This window comes from Hyla sarda, chromosome 9, assembly GCF_029499605.1.
Source record: "Hyla sarda isolate aHylSar1 chromosome 9, aHylSar1.hap1, whole genome shotgun sequence".
Classification (NCBI taxonomy): Eukaryota; Metazoa; Chordata; class Amphibia; order Anura; family Hylidae; genus Hyla; species Hyla sarda.
The window spans coordinates 163,508,589-163,526,572 of NC_079197.1; the positions used below are offsets into that span (position 1 = coordinate 163,508,589).

Genomic DNA, 17,984 nt, shown 5'->3' on the forward strand with positions numbered 1-17,984 from the left:
AGAAGGCATCAACTGCCGAGCCGAGAAGTTCGTGACGAATCGAATTTACTGTAAGTTCGCTCATCTCTAAACACAACCATATACGCCGCACAAGGAAGCAGAAAAAAAAAGTGACATGAAATGGGCCGGCATGACACCCACTGAACTTAGGTAATACTGGGCATACCCAAACGGGAGCGGGCATCAAACTGCACAACGCCAGCTTTTACTGCAGCTACAATATGTCGGCCCTGACGCTGCCAGCTACTCCCAGGGCTGTGGCCAGAAGCCGCTGTGTATCTGCAGGAGAACTGATTACATTATAGTAATTCATGTCTGCAGAGCCGGCGGCCAGAAGCTGCATCACCACCGAGCTGCCAGGGACCGAGTCTGCACAGATCACTCACCTACCGGTGCCAACACTTCTCAATGGAGCGGAGAGACCTAAGGAAGTCTGATGCCATGTTCTCCAACCTGTGCCGCTCCAGTTACTACAACTCTCATCAAGCATGATGGTAATCGTTGTCTTGCAACAGCTGGAGAGCTACAAGTCGTCCTGAAGCTGTCAGGGCATGTTTGTAGTTGTCGTTGTGCAATGGCTAAGGAGCTTTAGCTGTCAGGGCATGATGGGAGTTGTAGTTTTGCAACAGTGGCAGAACCAGAGATTGGCCTGCAGCTGTCAGCTGGAGAACTACAGGTTGGCCTGAGAATGTCAAGGCATGTTGGGAGTTGTGGTTTTGCAATGGCTAAGGAGCCTTTAACTGTTAGGGTATGATGGGAGTTGTAGTTTTGCAACAGCTGGAGAGCTACGGGTTGGCCTGAGACGGTAAAGGCATGTTGGGAGTTGTAGTTTTGCAATGGCTAAGGTTGATTTTGCTGTCAGGGCATGATGGGAGCTGTAGTTTTGCAACAGTGGCAGAACCAGAGATTGACCTGCAGCTGTCAGGGTATAATGGGAGGTGTAGTTTTGCAACAGCTGTAGAGCTACAGGTTGGCCTGTGGCTGTTAGGGCATGATGGGAGTTGTAGTTTTGCAACAGCTGGAGAACTACAGGTTGGCCTGAGACTGTCAAGTCATGTTGGGAGTTGTAGTTTTGCAATGGCTAAGGTGGCTTTTGCTGTCAGGGCATGATGGGAGTTGTAGTTTTGCAACAGCTGCAAAGCTATAGGTTGGCCTGTGGCTGTCAGGGCATGATGGGAGTTGTAGTTTTGGCACAGGTTGGAGAACCCTGTCCTCAGACGTCATATTGCACGTAATAAGTACATTATGATGTCATGAGACATTTCAACCAAACTTCATGACATCATAATATTCTCCCGTTCTTCTGTTTGGGGCCATGTTCACATGGCGTAAAATATGCTGAATGTCCGCACGGAGAACACGTGCGGACATTCTGCAGACTTGAATAATCCGGCAGGTGCTAGGACAGCTCGGGAATGCATTTCTGAGCAAAATGCGCAAAAATAATAGACAAGTCTATTCTTTTCGCGGATGCTGGGAAACATCTGCCGCGGAAATCCTGCCGTGTCTACAGTGCAGCAGAATCCCACTGAAATCAACAAACAGGACTACGATGCTAACGGAATACCGCACCCATGTGGACATACCCTAAGGAGCCATGTCGCTCATGCAAGGTATTGCGGCATTGTCCAAATCTAGTGAATACCATACGAGACAGAACGTCCCCAGGGTGTCCCTCAACAGCCCTGGGACATTATCCGTCATCACAATACTTATACAGAGACGCCTAAAACACTCAGCCCCTTCTAACATAGCGCCCATATGCAAGAGGCCGCGCGTCCACTCCCAAGACATAGCATGGATGGGTTTTCAGCCCCTAGTTCAGAGTTTCCTAGGCAGGGTGCCTCCAGCTGTTGCAAAACTACAACTCCCAGCATGGCCGGACAGCCGTTGGCTGTCCGGGCATGCTGGGAGTTGTAGCTTTGCAACAGCTGGAGGCACCCTGGCTAGGAAACACTGAACTAGACACAGCACTGCAGCTATATATATATATGTATATATATATTTAGCAAGGATTTGTTTGGACACGGGCCACACCCGGGAGAGCCCAGGAACCGCACACACCCATTTACACTGTTGCACACATAACACACGTGTGTACTAGCAACTAAAGCATGCATACTGCACCGTGCTATGGGCTGGAATACAGGGACCACCGGGGTTCCAATGCTCGGTCCTCCTCACGGCTCGTCCTCAGGTCTCTTCCTCCTGTGTTTATCTTCCCGTTACTGCTCCACCCTGCGCCCCCTCCTCTCACATACACTAATGGACAGGATCATAGAGACGTGTTCACAGCGACCTCTAGTGTCAGAGATAACTTACTGCACACAGCGACATCTAGTGTCAGGGATAACTTACTGCACACAGCGACATCTAGTGTCAGGGATAACTGACTGCACACAGCGACATCTAGTGTCAGGGATAACTTACTGCACACAGCGACATCTAGTGTCAGGGATAACTTACTGCACACAGCGACATCTAGTGTCAGGAATAAATTACTGCACACAGCGACATCTAGTGTCAGGGATAAATTACTGCACACAGCGACATCTAGTGTCAGGAATTCCTCACTTCACACAGCAGCATCAAGCGTCATGGGTTACTCACTGCACACAGCGACCTCTAGTGTCAGGGATAACTTACTGCACACAGCAACCTCTAGTGTCAGGGATAACTTACTGCACACAGCGACCTCTAGTGTCAGGGATAACTTACTGCACACAGCGACATCTAGTGTCAGGAATTCCTCACTGCACACAGCAGCATCAAGTGTCACGGGTTACTCACTGCACACAGCGACTTCTAATGTCAGGGATATCTTACTGCACACAGCGACCTCTAGTGTCAGGGATAACTTACTGCTCACAGCTACCTCTAGTGTCAGGGATAACTTACTGCACACAGCGACCTCTAGTGTCAGGGATAACTTACTGCACACAGCGACCTCTAGTGTCAGGGATAACTTACTGCACACAGCGACCTCTAGTGTCAGGGATAACTTACTGCACACAGCATCATCTAGTGTCAGGAATAACTTACTGCACACAGCGACCTCTAGTGTCAGGGATAACTTACTGCTCACAGCGACCTCTAGTGTCAGGGATAACTTACTGCACACAGCGACATCTAGTGTCAGGGATAACTTACTGCACACAGTGACATCTAGTGTCAGGGATAACTTACTGCACACAGCGACCTCCAGTGTCATGGATAAATTACTGCACACAGCGACCTCTAGTGTCAGGGATAACTTACTGCACACTGCGACCTCTAGTGTCAGGGATAAATTACTGCTCACAGCGACATCAAGTGTCAGGGATAACTTACTGCACACAGCGACATCTAGTGTCAGGAATAAATTACTGCTCACAGCGACATCAAGTGTCAGGGATATTTAACTGCACACAGCGACATCTAGTGTCAGGGATAAATTATTGCTCCCAGCTACCTCTAGTGTCAGGGATAACTTACTGCACACAGCGACATCTAGTGTCAGGGATAAATTATTGCTCACAGCTACCTCTAGTGATAGGGATAACTTACTGCACACAGCGACATCTAGTGTCAGGGATAACTTACTGCACACAGCGACCTCTAGTGTCAGGGGTAACTTACTGCACACAGCGACCTCTAGTGTCAGGGATAAATTACTGCTTACAGCGACCTCTAGTGTCAGGGATAACTTACTGCACACAGCGACATCTAGTGTCAGGGATAAATTACTGCTCACAGCTACCTCTAGTGTCAGGGATAACTTACTGCACACAGCGACCTCTAGTGTCAGGGATAACTTACTGCACACAGCGACATCTAGTGCCAGGGATAACTTACTGCACACAGCGACATCTAGTGTCAGGGATAACTTACTGCACACAGCGACATCTAGTGTCAGGGATGACTTACTGCACACAGCGACATCTAGTGTCAGGGATAACTTACTGCACACAGCGACCTCCAGTGTCAGGGATAAATTACTGCACACAGCGACATCTAGTGTCAGGAATTCCTCACTTCACACAGCAGCATCAAGCGTCATGGGTTACTCACTGCACACAGCGACCTCTAGTGTCAGGGATAACTTACTGCACACAGCAACCTCTAGTGTCAGGGATAACTTACTGCACACAGCGACATCTAGTGTCAGGAATTCCTCACTGCACACAGCAGCATCAAGTGTCACGGGTTACTCACTGCACACAGCGACTTCTAATGTCAGGGATATCTTACTGCACACAGCGACCTCTAGTGTCAGGGATAACTTACTGCACACAGTGACATCTAGTGTCAGGAATAACTTACTGCACACAGCGACATCTAGTGTTAGGAATAACTTACTCCACACAGCGACCTCTAGTGTCAGGGATAACTTACTGCACACAGTGACATCTAGTGTCAGGAATAACTTACTGCACACAGCGACCTCTAGTGTCAGGGATAACTTACTGCACACAGCGACATCTAGTGTCAGGGATAACTTACTGCACACAGCGACATCTAGTGTCAGGGGTAACTTACTGCACACAGCGACCTCTAGTGTCAGGGATAAATTACTGCTCACAGCGACCTCTAGTGTCAGGGATAACTTACTGCACACAGCGACATCTAGTGTCAGGGATAAATTACTGCTCACAGCGACCTCTAGTGTCAGGGATAACTTACTGCACACAGCGACATCTAGTGTCAGGGATAAATTACTGCTCACAGCTACCTCTAGTGTCAGGGATAACTTACTGCACACAGCGACCTCTAGTGTCAGGGATAACTTACTGCACACAGCGACATCTAGTGTCAGGGATAAATTACTGCTCACAGCGACCTCTAGTGTCAGGGATAACTTACTGCACACAGCGACATCTAGTGTCAGGGATAAATTACTGCTCACAGCGACCTCTAGTGTCAGGGATAACTTACTGCACACAGCGACATCTAGTGTCAGGGATAAATTACTGCTCACAGCTACCTCTAGTGTCAGGGATAACTTACTGCACACAGCGACCTCTAGTGTCAGGGATAACTTACTGCTCACAGCGACCTCTAGTGTCAGGGATAAATTACTGCACACAGCGACATCTAGTGTCAGGAATTCCTCACTTCACACAGCAGCATGAAGCATCACGGGTCACTCACTGCACACAGCAACATCTAGTGTCAGGAAGTACTCACGGCACACAGCGACATCTAGTGTCTGGTGATGATGAGTGGCAGGGGCCATATTCGAATTCGCGATATTTTGCGAATATATTGACGATTATTTGTCCAATGTACGCGAAATTAGCATATTCGCTATGTTCATTCACCTTTTTTTTCCATGCAAATTTTCCATGTAGAAATTTGCATAAAAATGTGCATAAAAATTCACATTTGAAAAAAAAAACAACAACAAAGAAACGAATATTCATCATTATGAATATAAAGCACAATATTCTAAATATTCGCAAAATCGCTAAGTGGCGATATTGGCGATAAAAATTAGCATTATGAATATTCGTGCACAACAAGTATCAGAGGTTACTCACTTCTAGTGATGATGAGCAGCAGGGGCCATATTCTAATTCGCAATATTTTTACGAATATATTGACGATTATTCGTCATATGTTTGCAAAATTTGCGTATTCGCTATGTTTGTTCATTTTTTCCATGTGAGAATTTGCATGGAAAATTTGCATAAAAATTTGCATAAATATTTGCATGTGAAAAACAAAAAAAAAACACGAATATTCGTCATTACAAATATATCGTACTATATGCTAAATATTCGTGAAATCGCGAAGTGCCGATATTCGAGATAAAAATTAGCATTATGAATATTCGTGCTCAACAAGCGTCAGAGGTTACTCACTTCTAGTGATGAGCGGCAGAAGCCATATTCGAATTTGCGATATTTCTATATTGACGATTATTTGTCCTATGTTTGCGAAATTCGCATATCGCTATGTTTGTTCACTTTTTTTTCCATGCGAAAATTCGCATAAAAAATTTGCATGCAAAAAAACAAAAAAACACCAAATATTCATCATTACGAATATATAGCACTATGTTCTAAATATTCTCGAAATCGCGATAATAATTTGTATTACGAATATTCGTACTCACTTCCCACAATGGGGGAGATTGATTAAAACTTGTGTAGAGGAAAAGTTTACCAGTTGCCCATAGCAACCAATCAGATCGCTTCTTTCACTTTTCAGAGGCCTTTTCAAAAACTGAAAGAGGCAATCTGATTGGTTGCTATGGGAAACTGGTCGACTTTGACATCTAGTGGCTCCTGTACGGTCGTTCTCCGTATTCACTTTTCCCCTTATATGCATAAGTGGGGTTCCACGTGTCTTAAAAAAAATCGGCGATTGGGAAAATTTCCAAAATGCGCCAAAGTTTTAGTCCTTTATGTATGAAAGTCAAAAAATCACACGCCAAAAACTGGGCGAATAAATAAATAAATAAATGACATTGATTGTGAAAAAAAATAATGAAATACACGACCACATTTAGAATAAAATGCTACACTTTGGCGCATGCCATTGATAGAGTGAAACCAATTTCCCCATGTTTTTTTTTTCCAACAAAATTTTAAAGGGAAACACGATAGTACGTGAGGCCCCTAACATCAGGGATCTCTCACCGTACACAGCGACATCTAGTGACAGGGGTTACTCACTGCATACAGTGACATTTATGGGCTCATTTACTATGCGCCAAAGTTTACCTATTTTTCCGAACATCCTGTCACTTTTGTATTTACTTTCCGAATTGTGGGCGTGGCTTTCGCTTTTTTTTTTTTACCCTGTTTTTGGTGTCTTTTCAGGCTGTGATTTTTAACTCTGGCACATTTTTGATGCACCAAAGTTTAAGGCAGTGTTAACCAACGAGGGTGCCTCTCTGCTCTTGCGTTAGTGTACGGCGCATGCGCCACTTCCGGGAGAACCCAGGAAGCGGCACATGCACCGTACACTAACACGGGGCGCAAGAGCAGGGAGGGGGGTTATGAATATTGATGAGCCGGGCGAAGCGCCCGCCTGGCACAGATGACGTCAGCATGCCCTTAGCTCGGTTCGGAGCTCCGCCCATGCCTCAAGACCCTCATTTGCATAAAAAGAAAAAAGTGAATTGCTGAGGAACGGCTGGCGAATCTGGACGCTGTGAGTATCAGATAGATCAGCATCACCCGCACTACAAGCCTGTGTGACAGATTTCCTTTTAGGGTCTATTCACACGTACAGTATTCTGTGCAGATTTGATGCGCAGGATTTCAAGCTGTGTTCAGTCATTCAGTTTACATTGAAATCTGCAGCAGAAAATCCTGCGCATCAAATCTGCACAGAATACTGTATGTGTGAATAGACCATAAAGGAGTACTATGGTGCCCTACAGCTTATCCCCAATCCAAAGGGTAGGGGATAAGTGTCTGATTGCTGGGGGTCCAACTGCTAGGACCATCCATGATCTGCTACATGGACCCCGGCTCTCCCCAGGAATGAAGAGTGTCAACCCCTGCACAAAGTGGCAGCCGACATGCCCCCTTCATGTATCCCTATGGGAGATCTGAAGATACCCGAACACTGTATCTCCGGCTCTCCCATAGAGACACATGGAGGGGGCGTGTCGGCCGCAGCTTCCGTCAGGGGTCGAAATGCTCCATTCCTGGGTAGAGCTGGGGTGCTGTACAGGAGATCGCGGGGGCTTCCATCTGTCTGATATCGCTGTGTGCAGTGAAAACACCATTCAAATGAGGGGGAAAAATATTAACCATAAAAAGGGAAAATAAAGTGAAAAAAAGTCAAACAATGTCCTTATGTGTCTGTATACACAATGCAGAGTTTGTTGTCTGAATACAAAAAAAAAAAGGTCACATTGCTTAAATGCCCTGAATTGTTGGAATGCATCAGGATACCAAGAATTCTAAGAAAAAAAAACAGCGGTAAACATAGTACCTGCCCCACGACATAGCAGAAGAAGTGTTGTGTGAGCACAGAGCAGAAAGTGAGCTGCAGGGGAGCGAGGAAAGGAAATATTTGTTTCTATCCCTGGACAACCCCTCCCCAATGTATGCAATGTATGTCAAACACCATATAAATATCTGGCTCCACCCACCAGCTCCGCAGAATAGAGGTTAAGTTTTACATCGTGGGGGTCTGACCAATGACTCTCCCCCAAAGCGGCGCGGCGGGCGGGCGGGACGCGATCTCCTGCATGGGGCCCTGGCTCTCCCCCAGAGTGGTGCATTACAACACCCGACCAAAGCGGGGGCCACCACGCCCCCTCCATATCTCTCTATGGGCGAGCCATTTGGTAATCTTCGGGCTCTCCCATAGAGCTATTTGGAGGGGGTGTGGTGTCCCCCGGTTTGGGTGGGGGTCGTGACGAGCTGCTCTGGGGGAGAGTCAGGGCTCCATGCAGGAGATTGCGGGTGGCCCCAGTAGTCGAACCCCCCGCAATCCAAAACTTATCCCCTATATTTTACCACACGACTTCTCCCATGCATAAAGAAGGCTCCTGAGTTTCCTGCTCAGATATCAGTCCACGTTGCCACAAGGGGCCAATAAATGCGCCATTTCATCACATGCACGATGTCCCTAGGCTTTAGATTGCATTGTGCAGAAATCTTCTTACGCCCCTGAATTTATTATTGCTGAAAGACTGTCCCTAGCTACAGAACAGGGTGCAAACTGGAATAAATACCTCTGCCCCACCTAATATATGAGCACGCATGGAGTAAAATATGTGCTGATCATGTATGAGAGATGAGCGAGGTATGTGCTGCTAAATGTCACATAAGACATATGAATGACATACATGAATCAGAAGACATGAAAAATATTTACGTGTGAGCACGGACTTAGATTTTTCTGATTCCTCAGGAGGGCTTAGGGGCAGGCATGGCGAGCTTTGCATGTAGAATAATTTTATTTGTCCCCAGGGAGATTTTTCATATAGTTTTACTTCTGGCTCACGCAGAGACATATTAGCTGGTCCCACTGAAGGGGGCGCCACTGATGGTCTGGCAGCCAAAGCTAGTGATCACCACAGTCACATAATAGCTGTATTTGTACCTTGTAAAGTATTATGTATCTATTTATTTAATACTGTATCTGTCTATCTATCTATCTATCTATCTCATATCTATCTATCTATCTATCTCATATCTATCTTCTATCTATCTATCTATCTCATATCTATCTATCTATCTATCTATCTATCTATCTATCTATCTCATATCTATCTATCTATCTATCTCATATCTATCTATCTATCTCTCTCATATCTAAATATATTTCTATCTTATATCTATCTATCTATCTCATATCTATCTATCTATCTCATATCTATCTATCTATCTATCTATTATCTATCTATCTCATATCTATCTATCTATCTCATATCTATCTATCTATCTATCTATCTATCTATCTCATATCTTTCTATCTATCTCGTATCTATCTATCTATCTATCTATCTCATATCTATATATCTATCTATCTTATCTCTATCTATCTCATATCTATCTATCTATCTAGAGTTCAACAAAAAGGACCGCACTCCCAGGGGTGTCCACGGGTGCAAGCTGGTCGGGCCCAGGTCAAGAGCCCCCACAAACAGGCAGCAAAGCAAAACAGCAGCACTCCGATTTAGATGAAAGCGTGTCAGGCTTTATTCATCAGATGCCACGACGTTTCAACCGTCTCTCACGGTCTTTGTCAAGCCAAGTTCAAACATACACAGTCATGAGACGCAACAGTAGCCTATGCATTACATATTTTGTGTGTTATCTTAAAATCTACATTGAGCCCCTTCGGTTTAAGTGCCTGTAGTTCAAAGGTCCACTTGAGTTCCAGTCGCTTCAGGAGGCTTGACAAAGACTGTGAGAGACGGTTGAAACGTTGTGGCCTCTGATGAATAAAGCCTGACACGCTTTCATCTAAATCGGAGTGCTGCTATTTTGCTTTGCTATCTATCTATCTATCTATCTATCTATCTCATACAGTGGGGCAAAAAATGTATTTAGTCAGCCACCAATTGTGCAAGTTCTCCCATTTAAAAAGATGAGAGGCCTGTAATTTTCATCATAGGTATACATCAACTATGAGAGACATAATGAGGAAAAAATCCATAAAATCACATTGTCTGATTTTTTAAGAATTTTTTTTTTGCAAATTATGGTGGAAAATAAGTATTTGGTCAATAACAAAAGTTCATCTCTATACTTTGTTATATCCCCTTTGTTGGCAATAACTGAGGTCAAACGTTTTCTGTAAGTCTTCACAAGGTTTTCAAACACTGTTGCTGGTATTTTTGGCCCATTCCTCCATGCAGATCTCCTCTAGAGCAGTGATGTTTTGGGGCTGTTGCTGGGCAACACACACTTTCAACTCTCTCCAAAGGTTTTCTATGGGGTTGATATCTGGAGACTGGCTAGGCCACTCCAGGACCTTGAAATGCTTCTGGAGGTGTGTTTGGGATCATTGTCATACAGAAAGACCCAGCCATGTTTCATCTTCAATGCCCTTTCTGTTGGAAGGAGGTTTTCACTCAAAATCTCACAATACATGGCCCCAATCATTCTTTCCTTTACACGGATCAGTCGTCCTGGTCCCTTAGCAGAAAACAGCCCAAAGCATGATGTTTCCTTCTCAGTAGGTATGGTGTTGTTTGGATGCAACTCAGCATTCTTTCTTCTCCAAAACACAACAAATTGAGTGGAGGACAGAGGAGACTCTTAAAGATGAAATTACAGGTCTGTGAGAGCCAGAAATCTTGCTTGTTTGTAGGTGACCAAATACTTATTTTCCACCATAATTTGCAAATAAATTCTTAAAAAATCAGACAATGTGATTTTATGGATTTTTTCCTCATTCTGTCTCTCATAGTTGAGGTAAACCTATGATGAAAATGACAGGCCTCTCTTCTTTTTAAGTGGGAGAACGTGCACAATAGATGGCTGACTAAATACTTATTTGCCCCACTGTACCAAGGCGCTTCTTCCCCAATTACTTAGTTTGGTAGGGTGGCTAGCTCTAGGAAGAATCCTGGTTGTTCCAAACTTCTTCCATTTCAGAGTTATAAAAGCCATTCCGCAGCAGAAATGTTTTTAACACTTCTCCAGATGCGTGCTTCCACACAATCCTGTCTCTAAGCTCTACAGGCAGTTCTTTCCACCTCATGATTTGGTTTTTGCTTTGATATGCATTGTCAGCTGTGAGACCTTATATAGACAGGGCTGTGTCTTCCAAAATCGAGTCCAATTAGCTGAATTTACCTCAGGTGTCTCCGATCAAGGTGAAGAAACATCTTAGAGATGACCAAGGCATATGGGACCCCCCTAGATTTAAATTTCAAGTGTCATAGCTAAGGGTCTGAATACATATGCCATTGGAAAATTTTTGTTTTTCCTTTTTAATAAATTTGGAAACATTTCTAAAATTATGTTTTCACACACTCATTATGGGGTACTGAGTGCAGATTGATGGGGAAGAAACTTGATGTTGTATTTTATTTTAGCACAAGGCCTCAACCTAACAAAATGTGGAAACATTTAATAGTATGAAGAAACCCACTGGGACCATCCAACCATCTATTATGTATAGGGACCTCTCCTGTCAGGAGGTTTTGGGAAAGAGAAGTATTGGACATGCTGTATTTCAAACACAAGATACCGTATTTTTTGCCGTATAAGACGCACTTTTTCTTCCCCAAAACTGGGGTGGAAAAGTTGGTGGTCTTATACGGCGAATACACCCCTATCGCGGCGGTCCCTGCAGCCATCAACAGCCGGGACCCGCGCCTAATACAGGACATCACCGATCGCGGTGATGCCCTGCATTAACCCTTCAGACGCGGCGATCAAAGCTGACCGCCGCGTCTGAAGCGAAAGTGACACTAACCCGGATGCACCGAGAGGGACTTTACCTGCCCGTTGTCTGCTCCGTGCCGGGATCCCCTGCATGGCCGGTGCTCTCCTTCGTCGTCATCACGTTGTTGCGCACGCCGCCCCGTCATCCAATAGGAGCGGCGTGCATAGCGACGTGCATAGCGGCATGCGTAGCGGTGTGCGTATCGACGTGATGGCGGCGACGGAGAGCGAGGATACCGGGCAGCAGAGACATTACGGAGCGACGGGGACACCCCGGGGATGCGGCGACAGCGATGGAGGGCGACATCCAGGGCAGTGGTGACGGGTCCGGAGCAACGGGGACACGTGAGTGTTGCCTCCTATACCAGTGGTCTTCAACCTGCGGACCTCCAGATGTTGCAAAACTACAACTCCTGGCATGCCCGGACAGCCGTTGGCTGTCCGGGCATGCTGGGAGTTGTAGTTTTGCAACATCTGGCGGTCCGCTGGTTGAAGATCACTGTGACCTATACTTTACATTGTATTCTAGATTTTCCTCATTTAAAATTGGGTGCGTCTTATGTGCCGGAGCGTCCTACAGGGTGAAAAATACGCTACTTTTGTTCTCTTGAAAAAAAGTTACCTGTAGTGGTGTCTGGCAGCGGCCTCTTTCATCCTCTCCTTTCACAATACATACCCTGGCCAAGCCAATCATGCATGTGTATTGAAAGGGGGGGGGGGGAGCAGGGAGAAATAACTGTGGTCCTACAGCTATATTATGTGTATGGCCAGCTTAAAGTGGTACTCCAGTACCTAAAAACGTATCCCCATAAGTCTCTGATCATGGAGGGGTCCAACCACTGGGGCCCCTGCAATCTCTTGCCTGGAATCTCGGCTCTCCCCATCCACTAAGCCGGCATCCCTCCATGCACGGAGTAGTGTCGACCACCATACGAAACGGTGGTCGACCCACCCCCTCCATGAATCTCATAGAATCCGCCACTATTAAAAGCAGCTAATGGGGTGCTCCAGTACTTCACAGGATAGGGAACAAGTGTCTGATCACGGGGAGTCGACCGCTGGGACCCCCTGTGATCAGACACTAATTTCCCGTCCTGTGAAGTACTGGAGTACCCCTTTAACTGCTTTCAATAGCATTTTATACTTAGAAAGTCATTAGGGGGCGCTCTATAATGATGTTCTATAATGAGCCCTATAGCACGAGTGCCCTATACCGCTCTGTGTTTTTGATGTTACCCCTGTTTGAATCATTCATTGCTGTGCATGGTTCAGTTCCTGTGTACAAGTCATTACATAACACAGAATAGATTGTTTCGATTCCTGAGGCGTCTGTCAGGTTAGAAAATCCCTTCGTAGGCTGAGGCCAGAAAAATGTAGATGAACAGGAACTGCGTCCGGCTGATGTTCTACCCGGAGTATTTCAGTACTTAGTGAGTAATATGTTTTTGTATACCGGGGAGGACAGCTAACTTGTCAGGAGAGAGAGGTTCTAGAGCGGGGGCCGCAAATGATCCCCCTGAATTGTTCTATTAAATAGTATACAAAAAGAAGGTTGCAGCAGCACTCTAGGTCAAAAAATGTCGGCTCATAGCGCACTTTTTGATCAAAACATGTCCCCCATCCACAACGCGGAGGTGACCTCATTTCGGATGGGACCCTAACACTAATTTTTCTTACCTCTGCAGGGCATATGGCCTCTGACTGGGTGACATGCTGGATCCACTACTAGTGTTAGGGTCCCATCCGAAGTGAGGCCACCTCCACGTGGTGGATGGGGGACATATTTTGATCAAAAAGTGCCCTAAGAGCCTCCATTTTTTTTTACCAAGAGTGCTGCTGCAACCTTCTTTTTTTGTATACTCTGTATTTGCAACAGCAGCGTGCACCCGTGTATTAGGTAGGTGTGCTGGCTATTTTTCTTTATGTCTTTGCTGTGCAATTTAGGGGGAATGGCACCCTCTTTAGCCGTGCACCCCTCCATTTTTCACAGGAGGTTTTTTAAATTGATGTGGATCCTGCATGTCACCCAATCAGAGGCCATATGCCCAACAGAGGTGAGTGAAATGAGTGTTAGGGTCCCATCCGAAAGGGCAACCTCCGTGTGGTGGATGGGGGACACGTTTTGATCAAAAAGTGCGCTCCATTTTTTTGACCAAGAGTGCTGCTGCAACCTTCTTTTTTTGTATACTCTGTATTTGCCACAGCAGCGTGCACCCGTGTATTAGGTAGTTGTGCTGGCTATTTTTCTTTTTGTTTCAGAATAAATAGGATAGTGCCCTTACTTGGACCCTGTGGTGCCTACTCTATGGTGTCACCTAGTAAAGTGTAAACTAAATACAAGTCTAATTCAGTAATAACATCACTGAGGACTTGTCCAAACCATTTTACCGACCTCATATATTAAGTGTGCCTAATAGAAGGGCACATAAAATAGTGCAGTCACGAAGCAGTGCCCACTAAGGGGGAGATTTATCCTGTCCAAAGGAAAAGTTCCTGAGTTGCCCATAGCAACCAATCAGAAAAGGCCTCTGAAAAATGAAAGAAGCGATCTGATCGGTTGCTATGGGCAACTCAGCAACTTTTCCTCTGGACAGGTTTTGATAAATCTCCCCCTAAGTGGTTACCATTACAACACTGACCGTATATGTCACCTACATTGTCCCTATATGACAACATTGCTAGCGGCTTTATCCAGTGCGGTCAGAAAAATGCATGATCGGATCACCCGCAGCAGTGCCACGGCGATCCGATCATCTGTAATGGCAGCCGGAGGTCCCTGCACCTTCCTCCATCCGTCTCCCGGCGTCTCCTGTTCTGGTCTGAGATCGAGCAGACCAGATCAGAAGATCACCGATAATACTGATCAGTGCTATGTCCTATATATAGCACTGAACAGTATTAGCAATCAAATGATTGCTATAAACAGTCCCCTATGAGGACTATTAAAAGCATAAAAATAAAAGTACAAAAAGTAAAAAATAAAAGTAAAAAATTTTTTTTTTAAATCCTCTCCTCCAATAAAAATTTAAATTGTCCCTTTTTCCCCATTTTACCCCCAAAGAGTGTAACTTTTTTTTTAATAAACATATTTGGTATCGCCACGTGCATAAATATCTGAACTATTAAAATATAATGTTAATTATCCCATACGGTGAACGGCGTGAACGTAAAAAAAAAAAAGGGAGGGGGATGATGAAAATGCATGAGATGGGCGGAGCGCCTGCCCAGCGAAGATTACGGCAGAGTGCCCGGAGCTCGGGTCATAGCTCCACCCATGCCCCAAGGACTTAATTTGAATATACAGAAAACAAGGATTTACGGCGGAATGGCTGGACGGTTCAGGACGTCGTAAGTATCATTTTGATCAGTATCACCCGCACTACAAGCCTGTATGGCAGGTTACGGCGGGTGATACTGATGACAGATTTTCTTTAAATAACAGCAACTTCAAAACAAAACTTAAAGGAAATACTGATGACAGATTTCCTTTAAGTTTTGTTTTAACTCTTTTGCTTCTGTGTTTAGTATAGGCTCAGGCTTAGTTTTCATATCTGGGGTCTAGTGTCTACCTGTTTGGGTTATGGTCACTTTTGCAGATTTTGGTTTTGATTAGGGATATTTGTTATGGACAGTGAGGATCAGTGGTGTACGGTGTCATAGTCAGTGTTTAGGGACAGATCCAGGGAAAGATATGGGATAACTAGTTTAGGTAAATTTCTGCAGTTTGTTCCATTTCATTAACCATGTGCTTTAATTCCTGTGTGCCATCTTTATCATGCCATCGTGCCATCTGGAGGGGCAAGCTGTGCATAACTAGCTTGCCCCCTGACTGGTGAGCAGTAAGGGGTTAAGAAATATACAGGCAATGTTTTAGCCCCCTCCCCCACCTGTAAAACTTGCCAGTGGCTATAGTGGTATGTCCCATGGGTGGGGGGAAGGAGTGCACCAATCAGGGGTTTAATAGTTTCCCGGGCTTTCAGGGGCCCTCCCCTGGGTATTTATGGCTGTGGTGCCTCCCTTCCCCCCTCAATCTGCCCAGGACCCGGAGTTTTTCCCTCCCTCCCTCCCTTTTTTGTATCTCTGTTTGTTGTAAGTCACAGCTTGGCGGTAAGAAGACGGTGAAAGCGGGGTCAACCCGGGGTAGACCTCCACACAGGACGGTGTGGCAGCACCTCTCGGGTTGGCAAGAAGCCAATCGGTGTCTTTGTTACAGTTAAATTGTTATTTATATAAGTAATTTTATAAATAAAGCTGTGGCCGATCCCCACCCATAAAAAAGTTAAATTGTTGTTGTGTCAGTTATTATTTAATTAATTATTGTAATAAGGGGGAGGGGTAGTTATAGCCTGCTAGGAGCTAATTGGGTCTCAACAGTCATATGAAGAAGAAAGAAAAGGATGCCTTCAGATTGGCGCTCACCATGATGTCTGAGCGAAGAATCAGTCATCTCAAGAGCAGTGTTTTCTCCTGGCCCAGGGCATCTTTTGATGCTGGCTGCTTCCGCACACCTCAGTCAAAGATTCTCTAATAGGCCCCTCACAACGTTGTGCCCCCAACATGACATCCCTAAGTGAGCATATTACTGATTATGCTTCTAAGCTTTATAACACTGAGATAATGGCACTTTGTGTGCCCTCTGTTTTCTTTTTTTGCATATATATCATATGTTATTGTTATTTATTACCTGCTTGATTTGATATGTGCTTTTGTATACATAGTTTTTCTTGCAATTGTCTGCTTGTTATAAAATTGGTCCTGGGGGCATCAGAGTACTATGAGCCACTGTTAGGACTAAGGGACTACATGCACACCACCATTAAAGGGGTACTTCGGTGGAAATTTTTTTTTTTTATCAACTGGTGCCAGAAAGTTAAACAGATTTGTAAATGACTTCTATTAAAAAATCTTAATCCTTCCAGTACTTATCATCTGCTGTATGCTCCAGAGGAAGTTGAGTTGTTCTTTTCTGTCTGACCACAGTACTCTCTGCTGACACCTCTGCTTGTCTTAGGAACTGTCCAGAGCAGGAAAGGTTTGCTATGGGGATTTGCTCCGGTTCGGGACAGTTCCTGACATGGACAGAGGTGTCAGCAGAGAGCACCGTGGTCAGACAGAAAAGAAATTAAAAAAGAAATGAACTTCCTCTGTAGTATACAGCAGCTGATAAGTACTGGAAGGATTAAGATTTTTAAACAGAAGTAATTTACAAATCTGTTTAACTTTCTGGCACCAGTTGAATAAAAAAAAATGTTTTCCACCAGAGTACCCCTTTAAGCTCTGCTAAAGGGAACTGTTTGCTTAACCTGTTGATAGGACAGGATATATTTTATGATATTTTTTCTCCGTTCAGTTCCGAAATACCCGACACCTGCCGGACCCCATTCAAGTCAACGGGATGCATTGGGACCCGTTTGTGCCCATTGTGCATAAAGTCAGTTCGGCTCCACTATTTGGCACCGAGTGGACCGTGAAATGGATGGAGCACAACAGTGGTGTAGACGTAGCCTCAGGTGATTGCTATAGGTAAAGTCTATTTCTATAGGCTTGTGACCAGAAGAAATTGTTATACTCACAAAGAAGGGGGGAGCCCTAGGTTACAGCTGGAAAGTCCCTCTATCGTCATGTTGGATTTCATGTTCCATGGAAAAAACGTAATGAAGACAGTTGTGATGTCCCAGTATGGGATATAGTCCCGTACAGTACTTAGGCCCTGTCAGGTTGAGTCCCTCTGTGTCCTAGGGGCCCTCCTGCAGTGTCTCCCCCATAGTAATATATATTATGTATAGTGTTATATGTGTTATGGATAAAGAACCTTTAAGGACCTTTGAGTTAGTCACATGATGTGTTTGTTACCCAGAGAGCACCAGCTAACCAGGTGACCTGCAGCTTGACCTATGGCTTCTTGCTTTATAAGAGGGGCGGCCATTACAATCTCTCTCTTACACCATCACTCCTGCTGAGGTACAGTAAAGACCAGACGTCTCAGGGTCAGTGTCCAGCAAATCTGGAGGCCTCAAGCCACCTACAGCCACATGTCAGTAAGTCAAGTCATCTCTGTCTGCTGTCACTACCTACAGTCAAGTCAAGTCTGTATGGGACCTGTCCGATAATAGGAATAGGTCCCACTGACTGTAT

General features: G+C 45.0%; 1 protein-coding gene across 3 annotated transcripts in view; it reads right to left on the reverse strand.

Moving 5' to 3' along the window:
- The window catches only part of FLOT1 (flotillin 1), a 42,931-nt gene extending 40,657 nt beyond the window's left edge, over positions 1–2,274 (reverse strand). The window contains exon 1 of one of the 3 annotated variants that reach the window (XM_056539300.1): positions 2,128–2,274. The gene's annotated coding sequence lies outside the window, so the exon portion shown is untranslated. Of the gene's footprint in view, positions 1–2,122 lie in introns of all 3 variants that reach the window. The other 2 variants (XM_056539302.1, XM_056539301.1) reach the window with 2 other exon arrangements.
- Between the last annotated feature and the right edge of the window lie 15,710 nt (positions 2,275–17,984).